General features: G+C 39.5%; 1 long non-coding RNA gene and 1 gene segment (V, D, J or C); both read right to left on the bottom strand.

Moving 5' to 3' along the window:
* The window catches only part of LOC311603433 (Ig heavy chain V region 1-72-like), a 162774-nt gene extending 161970 nt beyond the window's left edge, over positions 1-804 (bottom strand). The window contains exon 1 of the V gene segment in view: positions 726-804.
* A 10495-nt stretch (positions 805-11299) lies between these two features.
* Positions 11300-11633, bottom strand: LOC311603267. Its single transcript, XR_014781023.1, has 2 exons — positions 11559-11633; positions 11300-11476 (listed from the first exon to the last, which is right to left on the bottom strand). It is a non-coding gene; the product is annotated as an uncharacterized lncRNA (long non-coding RNA).
* Positions 11634-15959: the final 4326 nt, after the last annotated feature.

Raw genomic sequence — 15959 nt, 5'->3', positions numbered from 1 at the left:
TGTTGGAGTTGGTCCCTATCAATGCATCTTCATGGTTTTCCCTTTTTTATTGTTTTATTAAAGAAGAACCATGTCGATGGAGGTGGTCAGGGGAGATGTTGAAAGAGCTGGTGTACTGTAGAGTCATCCTAAGCTAACATCACTTTACTCATAGCTGTCCTTTTACAAAGTAGACAAAGGCACTACAGCATGGTGAGGAGAGAGCAGAAAAATGAATGCTCAAAATGGTTATTTATGAGCAAGTCTCCAGGCTAATGTCCTCTGTCTTTTCAGGCCCGGGGCATCCACCTGCATCTCCAGGGTTTCTGACACACTCAGGATGTGGTTGCAGCACTGTGTCTCTCACACAGTAATAGACTGCAGAGTCCTCAGATGTCAGGCTGCTGAGTTCCATGTAGGCCGTGCTAGAGGATGTGTCTGCAGTCAGTGTGGCCTTTCCCTTGAACTTCTCATTGTAGCTAGTACCACCACTTGAAGGATTAATGTATCCAATCCATTCCAGGCCCTGTCCAGACTTCTGCTTCATCCAGTCCATACCGTAGCTAATGAAGGTATAGCCAGAAGCCTTGCAGGACAACTTCACTGAGGACCCAGGTCTCCTCAGCTCAGCCCCAGACTGATGCAGTTGGACCTCAGAATAGACAACTGTGGAGACAAAAGCAGAGTTGATAGCATTGTCACTTCAGTCCCTGTCTCCTCAGATTTGGAGCTGGTGAGCCCCTTACCTGTAGTTACTGACAGGAGGAAGAGGATGATCAAGCTCCACTCCATCCTTAGGGGCAGTGTGTTCACTGACTATGGAGAGGACACTGACCAGATGTTGTTTTGGAGTGTGGAATCCTTGTATTTACCACCATAGACTCAAGAAATTTGCATATTCATGAGATGTCCTCCTTAGATAAACCCATACTCCAGCAGAGGAAGAAGGAGTTACAAACACCTGGGTCAGGCAGCAGGATGCTGAGGTTCAAGTCCTAATCCTCTGAGGGAATTCATTCTGTACTCTCTCCCTTTTTTCAGATATATGCATTTAACATTTGTGTGAGAAGGTGAAACCACTGATTCTTCTGTAAGTGAGTACACTGCCAATCATTTTCAGTACTTTGACCCATGATGAATGTCTCCATCACTCACTGCACACTGCACACTGAGAACTGAGAGCAGCACTAATCAATGTTATAAACATAAATATTTGTGAAGCAGTTTGACACCATGACCATGAGCACTCTGGTCTACTAGGGACTGTGTCAGCTATAGTCATGAATTTTTGACCATGTTTACCTAGGTCAAACTCTTTCCAATGTTTAGGCCAAAAGTACAATGTAAAAGAAGCCGGTTGCTATGTAACAAGCAGGCACTAATGGGTACCAGAAGGCTGATGTAGACTGTGAGACCAGGTACTGCATGAGATCACTGATGTCTTTACTCTTCCTTCAAGCTACACAGCACCTTCCTGCCTAGGAAACCTGGTCAACAGGGAGAATTTACAGCAGGTGTTTTCATTCCTGTGTCCCACAAGCCAAGTCCTTATCTAACAGCTGAAATGCAGATGAAAAGAATTTTCCTATTCTAATTCGACCTCAGTCATATGATGATAGGCAAGAATACAAATGATGACATGGAGGTCATGAAAGGCTGATCCTCTCTCACCCTTGATGAGAGTGTAGACAAGTGTACTGACTTTGGAATTAGTTTGGAGAATTCACCAAAAATTAATAAATAAAACTATCCTGTATCCCATCTATGCCCCTCCAAGTCACATAGTCAATTGATCCTACAACTTATTATAGACGCACATGAACTTCCATATTTCTTCACAGCATGTTACTCATGCTTTACTCACAGCAGCTGAGAATGGAATCGTCCTAGATTTCAAACAAAGGATGAATATATAATGACCGTGTAGGCTCTGTTGGACATTATGAGTGCATCCACTGTGAATCTGTCTGAAATTTCTCTACTGAGTGTGTTCTGCCAGTGCTGGGGATATCCATCCAATCAATTAAAAGCCATGGCCAGGCTTCTGACCCACCCACCATCCACATAGAGGAAATAGGGAAGCTCTCTGTGGGAAAATCTTGGCAGGTAACGTTTCATGAAGCTCCAGGACTCCTCAGTCCATACCAAGACTCCAGCAGCTTAACCTAGGAGTGACACCTATAGAAAGGATGCCATGATCTATTCTGTCTCTGTCTTCCCCTTAGCTCTCCTCTTATGAATGCACTTTCCTGTAGCTCCTGTCACTAAGTAGAGATGATCCAACTTCACATCAAGGTGAGAACCTGAGTGCTCAGAGACTGTGGAAAAGTGGATACTAATGTGGTTCTGTTGGCTGTGAGAACATGGCTGTATTTACAAATACAAACTAATTTATGAAATCAAAGGAAGTATATTTCTTAGATGAAGACATGAATTTTTCATAAGATAGAACTGGTAGAGTTTTTCTGTTAGTCAGATGCATGGTGAGGTTCTGGAATCTGAGAAAATGAATTCAAGCAACATCCTAGCACCATCCACTAAGAGCTTATCAATTGCACTAACAATCCATTCCCCACATCCATATTCATTTATGGGAACAACACATCAAGTATTCAAAAGACACCTAAAGCTACTCAGTGTCAACCATAATTCTCATGATGATAAGGTGCCTTGACCATCCAACCCCATCCAGACACATAGAACATCCCACTGAGAATCTAGTCACCATATCCAGGTTCCTTAATGTGAACCACACTTCAAATGTTCAAGAATGACATGGATTTCATCAGGGTTAAAAACATTTATGATGCTGAGAAGGTGCATTGACAATCATGTTTCTATCAGACACTTACTCAGAGCTTTGGACACTGCTGTCCAGCACAATAAAATGATCAACAGGACTACAAACACCTCTTATAGCACCAACAAACTCTGAGACACTTTCCTCCATGTTTCTTAAGATTCTGAGGCACCAATAACATCTCCAGGGTTGTAGCATGGAACTGGTATGTGTCAAGAACACATGGTCTCTGAACATAATGTTGTTGGCAAGGAAACCCACAGAGAAGGCTGGAATACACTCAGTGAACAACTTCCTTATCTGCTTCAGCTGCTCCTTATTGGAAAATTGGTGGATCTACAGTGCCGCCTGCTGGTCCTGATAACTCATTTGTGTAACTTCTCACACAGGGATATCTTGCTTACTTCTCTTCCTTGCAATGTAGCTATTGATTTTGAGACGATATTCCAACAATGGAAGGTGAGCTGTGCCTCAAACTATGTCTCCATGAACCACAGTCCTTTCTCTAGGGGCTGATAGATCTTGCAATGAAGTGACCACTGATGAAGTAGCGAGTTAACAGAGTAAAAACTAGAGATAGACAGGAGCTATACGGTGTCTACAAGGTAGTTTGCCCATCACTGAAGCTGTACTTGAGACAGAAACTTCAAAACACCACAAAGAGGAACAAATGGGGCACCTACAGATCAGTTCCAACCTTCAGGAAGTATTTGCCCATCGGAAAAGTAACTAGAATTTTTAAAAAGTGAGCTGTGGTTGACTTTGATTGCTAACTCAGCATATGTATTACAGGTGGGCTGTATGGTTGTGTGTAAAGACTTAGCAGGTGTGGTGTTTTCCTTTTTCCATGTATCTTTAAATATAAGAAATGTTGAGTGGGTCCTGAGGCAAACCTCTTCTCTCAGGATCTAGCTCCCCAAAGCTCAGTATTCTCTTATTCATGGAAGATCATGACTAATGATTTTCAGAGTCTTGGATGTATTTGCTGAGGCTTTGAGAATGACAGCTTTGATGCTGAATTACCTGCTAAAAGCTCCAGTGTGTTAGTGTAGCCATGACCAATGTAGATGACAAATTTGTTTGTGTGTGGGTTTGTGTGTGTATGTGAATATATGTGGGTCCCTGCAAGTGAACATATGCAGAAAATCATTTGACAGAATCCAACACACCTTCATGTTAAAAGTTTTAGATAGATCAGAGATAAAAGGTACATGCCTAAGTACAATAAAGGCAATATAAAGCAAGCTTAGAAACATCATCAAATTAAATGGCGAGAAACCTAACGCAATTCCACTAAAGTCACGGATAACACATGCTCCCTACTCTCACCATAAGTCTCTAATGTAGTACTTTAAATCCTATCTACAGCAATAAGATAACTATATAAATCAAGGGGAAAGAAATGGGAAAATAAAAAAATCAAAGGGTCTCTATTTACAAATGAATGTAGGTGTAAGTGACCGCAAAAATTCTACCAGAGAACTTCTACACCTGATACACACCTTCAGGGACATGGCTGCATTCAAAATTAACCTTAAAAAATACAGTAGACCTCCTAAACCCAAACACCAAAGAGCTGAGAAAAAATAGAGAAACAGCAACCTTCACAGTAGAAACAAATAGTATAGAATACATTGGTGTTACTCTCACCAGTAAAGTAAAAGATATGTATGACAAGAATTTCAATTCTGTGAAGAAAGAAATTGAAGAGGAAATCAGAAGATGGAAAGTTCTCAATGCTCATGGATTTATAAGATTAACATATAAAAATGGTAATCTTACCAAAAGCAATCTACAGATTCACTGTAATTCCCAACAAAACATCAACAAAATTATCTACAGATTTTAATTTAAAAGAACAATTTTCAAATTCATATGTATAGAACAACAACAAAAAAGCTGGCATTTGATTTTTTTTTAAATCCTATACAATAAAAGAACTTCTGCAGGTATCTCTATTCCTGATTTCAAACTTGACTACAGAGCAATACTAATAAAAAACTGCATGGTACCAGAATAGAAACAAACTGGGTAATATATGGAATCAAATTAATGGCCCAGAAATAAACACACACATCAATGGACATTTGACTTTTAACAAAGAATCCAATTCCATAAAATGGGAGCAAAAGCATCTTCAACAAATGATACTTGTACTAACTGAATGTCTACATGCAGAAAATGCAAATAGTTCCATAATTATTACCCTACACAAAACTCAATTTCAACTGGATCAAAGGTCTCAACAGACCACAGGGAGCATTGTGGAAGGGGTGGGGAGGATAGAAGGACCTGGAGGGGACAAGAGCTCCACAGGACAAACAAAGTTAAATGCCATTGGCTCAGGGGGATTATGAAGACTGAAGCAACAACCAATAACCGTGCTTTACTGGATCTGGGCCCCCAACACACATGTAACAGATGGGCAGTTTAGACTTCATGTGGGTCCCCTAGTAAGGGGAGCAGAGGCTGATTGTGACATGGATTCTGTTGCCTCTTTCTGATCAGGAGACCCCTGGCATGGCTTCCTTTCCTAGCCTCAGGGTAAGAGAATGTGCTTTTTAAGCTTTTTAAGCTGTGGTGGGTTTGGGGAACTCAACTCTTTTTGTTAAAAGTGGGGATATGGGGATGAGGGAGGAAGGGAGGGAGGGAGGGATCATATAGAGATTAGGGACATGGAGACATCAGGAGGTAAAGGGAATAAATATAAAAAGTCCTTAGCTAATGTGAACAGAAATTGCTTTTAAAGTAAATACAAGAATTGAAGGAAAGACAGAGGGCTGCAGAGAGGGGAAGTTTAGCAATCTCATACTAGTGAATTCACATCTCATGAGTTATCTCTAGAACAAAAAGAATTTGGGTTTATATTTTTATACCCACAAGGTATGTGCATCGTATCTCTGAATAACATGAACTTGGATTTTGTTAAATACTTTTTCATCATCTAAGGAGATGATCATGTGAGTTTTTTTTTCTTACAGTTTGTTTATATGTTAGATTACACTGATGGATGTCTGTATATTGAACCATCACTGCATGCCTAGGGTGAAGCCTACTTGGTTGTAGTGGATATTTTTGATGTGGTTTTGGATTTGGGTTGTGAATATTTTATTCAGTATTTTTGTATCAATATCATGAAAGAAATTTGTCTGAAATTCTCTTTCTTTGTTGGGTCTTTGGATGGATTAGGTATAGAGGTTACTGTGGTCTTAGAATGAGTTTTGTAATGTTCCTTCTGTTTCTATTCTCTGTAATTGTTTAAAGAGTATTTGCATTAGCTCTTCTGTGAATGTCTGGTAAAATACTGTACTGAATCCATCTGCCCCTGGGCCCTGGGCTTTTTTTTTTTTTGGTTGGGAGATTTTGATGAATGTTTTTATCTTCTTAGGTTATATAAGATAATTTCATTTGTTTACTAGGATATGATTTAACTTTGGTAAGTGGAATATATCAAATAATTATCCATTTCATTTAATTTTCACATTTTATGGCATATAGGCTTTGAAGACTTAATGAGTCTTTGGATTCCTTCCTGTCTGTTGTTTTCTTTTATGTTTTTCTTGATTTGGAAAGTGTCCATCTGCCTTTTGCTAATTTGTCGAAGGGTTTGTCTATCTTGTTGAGTTACTTTTCCAGTTGAGGAATTCATCCTACTATGTGATAAACTTCCCAGGAGAGTAACATGGATTTTAATAACTAACCAGAGTGACCTCTATTGTGTCATTCAAAGCAAAGGTTCTGACCAACATATAACATATATGAAAGTGTTTAACTGAGAGGAAAACACTTTAGGTGAGTCAGGCAACACTCTTGATGTCCCTTCTCTGCACCTGTTCCTTGTGTTTTCCATAATTTTTTATTTACATAGTTTCTTTGAACTGTCTCAGCTCAAATATTTAGAAATGATGCATATGATATTGATATAGAAATAATACAGTTTCTTAGAAGAAATTACTCTGAACACTTAAAGAATAATAATGAAAAATGCTTCAGAGGGAAAAAACCAAATCACAAGAGAAAAATCCCAAATAAGATTTTAGAATCTTATTACACTACATTTTACCATTATGCACATTAAATATGCATCATCATTAAATCTCACTTTTATCTCAACTTCTGCTGACACGTTGGGCAATTTAGCAAAGACAGAAGACTTAGAACCTGTCAACTGTAAAAATGTGAGATTTACACACTAAAGATATTGCCAAAATTCTCCCTTTCTTCTTGTTTTCCTTCTTTCCTTCCTTCACTTCCTTCCTTCCACTATTCATTCACTTCCTTAATTCAATCCTTCCTTCTTTTTTTATTTAATTTCTGAATAAATTATTTAAATTAAAAAAAATAATTGTATACATACTTTAGGTAGGGATTACATTGAATTTGTAGATTGCTTTTGGTAAGATGGCCATTTTTACTATATTGATTCTCCGAATCTACAAGCATGGGAGATCTTTCCATTTTCTGATATCTTCTTCAATTTTTTCCTTGGAAGACTTGAAGTTTTTTCATACAAGTCTTACTATCATTTTCTCTAGAACTCATATGCACAGAGGTCCCTAAAAGCACTGATATATTTACTTTCCTTGATTTCTTCAGTGACAGAAGTCCACACAGTTGTCTATAGCAATACCAAAGGATACATTTCTATTCTACTCAGCAGACCAGAGAAACTCCCCTAAAATGGAACGCATCTTGAGAAACAAAACAAATATTAAAAAATTCACATAATTAAGGTCAGTGAGAAAACCCATCTAGACACAATATAAAGTATCTTAAAATCTACAGTGGACAAAGAGTAATTCCACAATTTCATGGAGATCAAACAACTAGATAAAAGAAGAAATCAGAAAGAAATTAAAATGTTAAAAATTCATGTATTAAATGAAAGTGAAAACACAACACCAAACCTTCAGAACAGATTGAAAGCTTCTAAAGAGAAAAATTTATACTTGTGTGTTTTAGTTTCTCTGTCTGTTTGCATGATGTTCTCATATTATTACCTCACAAATGACTCTGGTTACTCCAGAAAGCATCCCACTGTGTGAATTTCTGCCTCTACGTCTTCACAACACTCACAGCCACAGGCTACATCACAACTGACTAAACATGGCTTTACCATCATCATTGTTGTTCTGCTGATGTCAGCACAAGTTTATGGGGATATTAAATTAGTAAGTAATTTCAAATGCATAGAGTTGATCTTGACTCGAGCCCATTAATTCAGCACTCATGACATTCATCATCCTTCTCAGAGATACATGAGCACAGCATCTATGCCTGTATGAGAGATCTATACTGGAAATGTTTTACCTCCAGCATTGACATCAACTCTACCGCATTCAGGTCTGTGGCTATATCATCCCTCAAATGGACATAAGGCTTAGCTATCTCTTCATATCACCTCACTTCCCTCGCTCTTCCACCCACTCAGTCTGACGCTCCCATTCCAATCTCCAACCCATCTACTCACAACTTTCTACTCACTCCTAGGAAAAAACACAGTTTCCCCCAGATCCTTACTGCATACCTTACATCTGTGTTCATAAGGACTTTAGCCTGCCTATGGAAGACTTAATAGATAACATTCACAGGGGAGTGTATATAAAGATATTTGTCTTTTTGAACCTGAATTGTCTCAATCAAAGGGGTTTCTTCTTAGTTCCATCCATTTCCTGTGAATGTCATAGATGTAAGGTCGTTTGGATGTATGGTGAACAGTGTTATAGCTGGATGTTGAGGTAGATATACTTCCAGCCTCCTGAGGAATGCCGCATATTTTTCTATAATGACTTTGCAACCACACACTCCACCAGCATCCCATAGCTCTAAACCTTTGTCATTTGATTGATATTAGGAGTTCTGCATGGTTTAAAATAAAACCTCAAGAAAATTTGATTTTCATCTCTATGGTGATTAAGAATGTTTCTTCAAGTATTTCTTAGTCATTCATATTTTATCTTTTGAGATTTCCCTTCTTAGATCCATATTTCATTTTTTATTTGCATTGTTTTCTTCACCTCAATTTTCTTTAGATTACTTATGAATTTTATTTTTAGACTTGTATCAAATTTTAGTTGGTTTAAATATTTATATTTAATTCTTCCACCTACTGCTTTATATAAATTTTGATATTCTTTGCCATACAAAAGCTTGCCAATTTCATGAGGTCCTTTCATGAACTAGTACTTGTTGTTCTTATTGCCTGTGCTTTTGCTATTCTGTTCAGACAGTCTTTTCTGGTGCCAGTAATTTCAAGACAATTCCTTTCTTTCTCTTATGTCACATTCAGTGTATCTGACCTAGAATTGAGCTAATTGATGAATTTCCAATTGAGTTTTGTTCATGGAGATGAGAATGAATTCATTTGTATTCTTCTACATGTAACCATCCTTTCTGGAAGAGATCACTTCTTGAAAATGCTGTCTTTTTTCTAGTATGTATGACTAATTTATTTATCAAAAGTCAAGTGCTCCGTAGATGCATGGACATATGCCTGTATCTTCAAGAGGATTCCATTGATTAGTGTGTCTGTTTCTTCCCAATGCCGTTCTGTTTTCATTATTGTAGCTCTTTAGGACAACTTCAGATTAGGTGGTCATACATTCAATAGGTCTTATATTAGAGAATACTTTACTAACTACACCTGTGTTGTTCTAAATAGCTGTCACTAAGGGTCACCTTACACACCTAGCAGCATTAAGCTTTTCCTAATCGGTAACAGAGAAGTTAATGGTAGACCAGGACTTCATGTACCTGTGACCCTGCACTGCATCATTGAACTGCCTGGAAGAGGCATGATCTTCAGGGAAGAGCATAATGTCTGCTTAGTGCTGGTGAACAAACATTTCCATCTCAGCTTCGTATGATTATTTTCCCTCCAAAAGGCCTGGTTAGCATACACTTTGTTTGGATATTTGGAGGCAGCTCTCCTTAACCTGATATCCACTCTATGCGGTTTAATTTCTGTCATGAAATTCTATCAAGAAAGCTTTTATTACACAAATCTATTACTTTGAGTTTCTTCTACTTAAATCTTACCTTGATGCAATCTATAAATAAAAATATATCACCACTGACAGTGGTCTCTCTCTGCTCACCTAGATGATCCAAGGTCTCTGTTTTGTTACTCAAACTTTGATGAAGGCGAAGCCCCAAAATGTTTTGTAGATAGTATTGTACTCTCAACAATCTACTATAGCTCAGGAAGGGTGTCCTAGAACTCTAATATTATTATGATACATTAAGGGAGAGAATACAGAATTCCATGGGGTGGTGAAAACATTGCCTCTTCTTCATACATTCAGCCTGCCCCACCTGAATTTGGCCCTATGAACATTCATGGACCCATCAATTCAAACTTAAAAGCCAAATGTTCACATTAGGCATAAATTTGAAATGAAGTTAAGTATTATAACACAAAGAGAGACTATGTTTTTGCCTAAAAGGACACAAGAAAATTAAAAGTATGATGTTACCCTTGAATACCAAACATGAATTTCTTCACATTTAATTTCAGGAAACACTATGATTTATAACACCAATGAGTGGTGAATATGCAAGCTCTCAAAGATTTTGTACTGGATGGGAATGGGCTATTTGATTATTCCGGACTGGAGGGAATGAAAAACTTGTGATTTGAAAAACATTTTTCAGCAGTAATCCTCTGTCTCAGGGATTCATTCTCAGGCTATTTACACATCCAGGATCCTTTTGAGAGGTCTCCTCTTCCTGCAGTGTGAAGTGTCTGGGTACTTAAAAATAACCAGAAGCTACCAGATAAGTTATTGAATCAAAGTGTTACAGCCACTTAACAGATGCCTTTCCAGTACACTGGAGAATTGCATTCAATTCAGAGCACAGAACTGGAAGATTCCCCTGCATTCTGGTCAATCCCTGCTGCAACTTCCCTCGGTTTACCCTGTGTGCTAGAGTTAATCTGCAGCATCCTGGCTAGGGGGACCTGAGGAAGATAAACCTCATCTGGGCTGCTGCAGAGCCTGTAGCACAAACCTGGGCCACTATTGTGACCCACCTTGGTTTACCCTGTGTGCTGGAGCTGGTCTTTATCAGTGCATCATCATGGATTTCCCTTTTCTTATTCTACTTAAAAAAAAAGAAACATTTCAATGGAAGTTGTCACTGTTGGAGATATTGAAAGGTCTGTCGTCCTGTTGCGGCAACATAAACCAACACCACTTTTTTATGAGGTGTCCTTTTACAAAGTGTCAAAGGCACTATAAGACTGTGAGGTGGAAGCATAAAAAAATGAATGCTCAAATTGATTATTTTCAAGAAAGTCTCAAGGTTAAACTTCTCTGTCATTTTATACTCAGGACAGCTTCCTGGTCCTCCAGGGTTTCTGACAGACTCAGGATGTGGTTGCAACACTGTGTCTCGCACAGTAATAGACCGCAGAGTCCTCAGATGTCAGACTACTGAGCTCCATGTAGGCTATGCTGGAGGATTTGTCTGCAGTCAGTGTGGCCTTGCCCTGGAACTTCTGATTGTAGCCAGTACCACCATTTCCAGGATAAATATATCCAATCCACTCCAGGCCCTGTCCAGGCTTCTGCTTCACCCAGCTCATATAGTGGTCTGTGAAGGTGTAGCCAGAAGCCTTGCAGGACAACTTCACTGAAGACCCAGGTCTCCCCAGCTCATCCCCAGACTGCTGCAGCTGGACCTGGGAATGAACACCTGTGGAAGGAAAGATAGAGTGGATGTCATTGTCACCTCAGTCCTTGTCTCATCTTCAGATTTGGAGGTGTGAGCCCCTTACCTCTAGTTACTGACAGGAAGAAAAGAACTATCAAGCTCCATTCCATTCTTAAGGATAGTGTGTCTACTGACTGTGGAGAAGACACTGATGTGATGTTATCTATGGAGTGTGGACATCCCTGTATTTAACCACCAACGACTCAAGTAATTTGCATATTCATGAGCATGGTACTTCTTAGATAAGGCCCTAGATCAGCTGGAGAAGAAGGAGATATAAACATCTGGGTCAGGCAGCAGGATGCTGAGGTTCAAGTCCAAATCCTCTGTGTAAACACATTCCATACCCCTCACTTCTTTCACATATTTGCAATTAACATTTGTGTGAGAGAGTGACATCATTGACTCACCTGCTGCTGAGTACACTGCACACTGAGACATGAGAGCAGCGCTAATCTACTTGGTATAAACAAAAATAGTTATAAAGTAGCTTGACAACATAACCATTAGCAGTTCAACTCTGGTCTACTAGGGCATATTTCATCTCTAGTGATGAACTTTTGACCAGGTGCACCAAAGAAAACTCTTTCCTATGATTCAGGCCACAAATCTAATTAGAAAGAAGTTGGTTGCTACATAACATTCAGACACTAATGGGTACATCTTACCTGAAGGCTGATGTTGTAGACTTCAAGGCCTGGTACTCCATGAGATCACTGATGTCTTTGCCCTTCCTTCAATCTACACAGCATCTACTTGCATTAGGAAACCTAGACAGCATGGGGAATTACAGATCAGGTAGGTTTTTCTGTGCCCTACAATCAAAGACTTTAGCTAACAATTGAATTGCAAATGAAAGGAATTCTAATGTTCTACTTTTGCCTCAATAAGACGATGGTAAGCAAGAATACAAATGACACCATTGTTGTCATGAAAAGATAATCCTCTCTTACCCTCACTGGGAGTGTAGTTAAATTGGAAATCAGTTTGGGCAGTTCACCAAAAAATAATAAATAAAACTATGCTGTGTCCCAGATACATCCCTCTAAGCATATACCCAGTTGACTCTACACATTATAGAAACATATATTTCTATAGAAATATAGAAACTCCCATATTTACTTACATCATGTTATTCATGATCTATTCACAGAAGTATCTGTGTGTATTCACAGTGGGTATCTGTCCTGAAATTTCTCCACAGATATTGTTCCGTCAGGGCTTGGGATATCCATCTAATCAGTTCAACCCCATGGCCATGCTTCTGCCTCACTCAGAGTCCCATGTAAAAAATCAGGAAGCTATCTGAGTCAAAATTATTGAAGGTAACTTTTCATGAAGCACCAGGTATCCTCAGTCTAAACCGAGACTCCAGCAGCTGAATGGAGAAATGACATCTGTAGAGAGGATGCCATGATCTCTTCAGTCTCTGGCTCCAACTTAGCCCTGCTCCTAGGGATGCACTTTCCTGTAGCTTCTGTCACCAAGTAGAGATGATCCGACTCCATGCCAAGGTGTGAAGCTGTGTACTCAGATTGTGGAAAAGTGGGTACTAATGTGTTACTGTTGGTTGTTTGGACATGGCTGTATTTACAACCACAACTAACTTATGAAATTCAGAAGGAGAATGTTTCTCAGATGAAGACATAATTTTTTTAGACAGAACTGGTAGAGTTTTTCTCTTAGTAAATGCATGGTGAGGTTCTGGAATCTGATGAAATGAATTCAAGCTCCATCATGGCATACACGCACACAGAGCACTTCCCTTGCACTGACAACCCATTCACCACATCCATGTTACTGATGTGAAATTCACAGCAAGTTTTCAAGAGACACCTGAAGCTCCTCAGTGTCAACCATATTTCTGATGTAGAGAAGGAACATTGAACATCCTACCACATCCAGACACATAGAGCTCTTCCATTCCACTGAGAATCTAGTCACCATATCCATGTTCCTTAATGTGAACCACACTTCAAGTGTTCAAGGACAACACTCAGGTTCAACCACATTTGTGATGCTGAGAAGGTGCATAGAAACCCTGTTTCTATCAGACACTCACTCAGAGCTTTGGAGGCAGCTCTCCATCACAATCCAATGATCAGCAGGAATAAAAATACCTCTTCTAGCAGCTCCAAGCTCTGAGACCCTTTTCCCCATATTGCTTAGGATCCTGAGGCTCCAATATTCTTAATAAGAATTTATAAGTATGTAATGGACTTGTATTCTATGCAGTCAGCATATGCATCTAATTTGGCCATTGTTGATCTCAACATGGATGCTTTCTAACAAAGCATCCCTCTTTCGGGATATAGCATGGAAATGGTATGAATCAACAACTCTACAGTCTCTGAACATAATGATGTTGCCAACTAAATCCACAGAGGCAGCTTGGATACATTCATTGAACAACTTCCTTATCTGCTTCAGCTGTTCCTCTAATTATTAGAAAATTGGTGGATCTACAGTGCCCCCTGCTGGTCCTGATAGCTCACTTGTGTACTTTCTCCCACAGGGACAGCTCACTTCTATCTCTTCTCTGCAATGTACCTATTGATTTTGAGAAGATATTTCAACAATGGAAGGTAAGCTCTGCCTCGAACATTGTCTCCATGAACCACAGTTTTTAGCTAGGGTCCGATAGATATAGGAATGGAAGTGACCACTGATGATGTCGGTAAGTGAATAGACAAAACACTAGAGATAGAGAGGAGCTATACGCTGTCTACAAGGCAGTTTTCCCACCCCTGAAGCTGTACTTGGGGCAGAAAATTCAAAACACCACTGTTAATGCCCAGCTGGTGCTCTGAAGAGGGTCCAGGGTAGATTCTCTCTCTGGGGTTGGATCGCGGGTGCCCTTCTTGTTCACTTTGTCTCTAGGGTGGCCAGAGCTGATGGCTCAGGCAACCGATCAGGATTGAAAGAAAAAAAAGGAAGGAAAGGGAAAAAGAGCCCAAGGTTTCTTCTCTAGGGACTGGCTGTATCGCGGCTGAGGAGAACTTAAACTGACCACCTTTTTTCCTATGGCTGAGGCTGTAAAAGCGGCTTCTGGCTAGAAACTGCACGGGGTCGTAAAAGGAGGCTCTTTGATCTGTAGATAGGCCTCTTTACGGAGATCTCCAATAAGTTGGTGTAAACTTAGGCTTGATAGCTATAGAAGGCTGATGGCTCTGAGTCTGCTAACTTATTTGCTAATCTATAGAGAAATAAGAAGTAAGAGAGAGATAGAAAATAAACCACTCACACACATACATTCAAGAAAAGAGGATCAGGAGAAAAGGTGAATGAAGTCGGGCATCTTAACTTCAACTGAAGTTGAGCTGCTTCATTTTTTCTCCTCAACTTTTCTCTCCCTCTCTCCTCTCTCTCGTTTATTGAGAAGACCATACTTATACTTCTGAGAAAAGGGAATTACCTCATAGCCAGAAGAGTACAATTAATCACAAAAGCAGATGAATTCTAAAATACAACAGATTACATGCTTTAAATCTAAACATTTCTTATCTATGTATCCATTACATAAGTTCATGGCGAGTTCAGAATGACAAAGGTTGACAGGGTCTAAGGTTAATAGGGACAGAAACTTACAAGAGTATACAACTTATCAGTTAGGATGGACCTGACTATACATTATCCAGCTATCTCTTAGTTCGTTATGAGCTCAGGACAATAATTTTGTCTGTCTTTCATTCTAAGAAACAGAGTAAATTCAGACATCTCTAGGTAACTTCATTCCACATAGGTTCACATGGAGTTTAAACAAAGTTGGCTATATTTATGGTCAAATACCAGGATTCGTGGTGCCATCTGTGGTGGAGGCTTATCTGAAGCCACAAAACTGCTGGTAGGCTATCCTAGTGAGGCATCTGGAGGTCCACAAAGGTATTTATTGCAGCCATAAACTAACTTTAACTTTGAAAACTATTTGAGCCAAATCAGGAATTCCATAATCAGGGATTAATTCATCTGGATAACAAAAAGTACATCTTCAATAAGATACTCTAGGAAGTTTGCTCAATCAGAGCTGGTCAGTACCCAGAAAATAACAATTCACACCAATGCCAGATGTATTTATTTTTAGTTTTTCGAGACAGGGTTTCTCTGTGTAATCTTGGCTATCCTGGACTGACTTTGTAGACAGGGCTGGCCATGAATGTAGTCCTGGCTGTCCTGGACTCACTTTGTAGACCAAGCTGGCCTTAGACTCACAGTGATTCACCTGCCTCTGCCTCCCTGGGCGCTGGGATTAAAGGCATGCGCCACCATGCCCGGCTCTAATGCCAGATTTCAGAGAGATGCAGCAGTGCACAATTGACAGGGTAGTCAGAGGTTGGAAGCAATTCTGGGGCACATCACGATACAGACCTTGCAAATATCGGATCACCTCCAGAGATCTCTCATGCCTCCTGGATTTTCCCAAATCAATGGCTCCTGACAGCATGTTAGAGGCTGGAAGTAGTTTCGG

This window comes from Acomys minous, assembly GCF_964271855.1.
Source record: "Acomys minous genome assembly, chromosome: 8".
NCBI classification, from domain to species: Eukaryota; Metazoa; Chordata; class Mammalia; order Rodentia; family Muridae; genus Acomys; species Acomys minous.
This window is presented reverse-complemented; position numbering and strand designations above follow the sequence as displayed.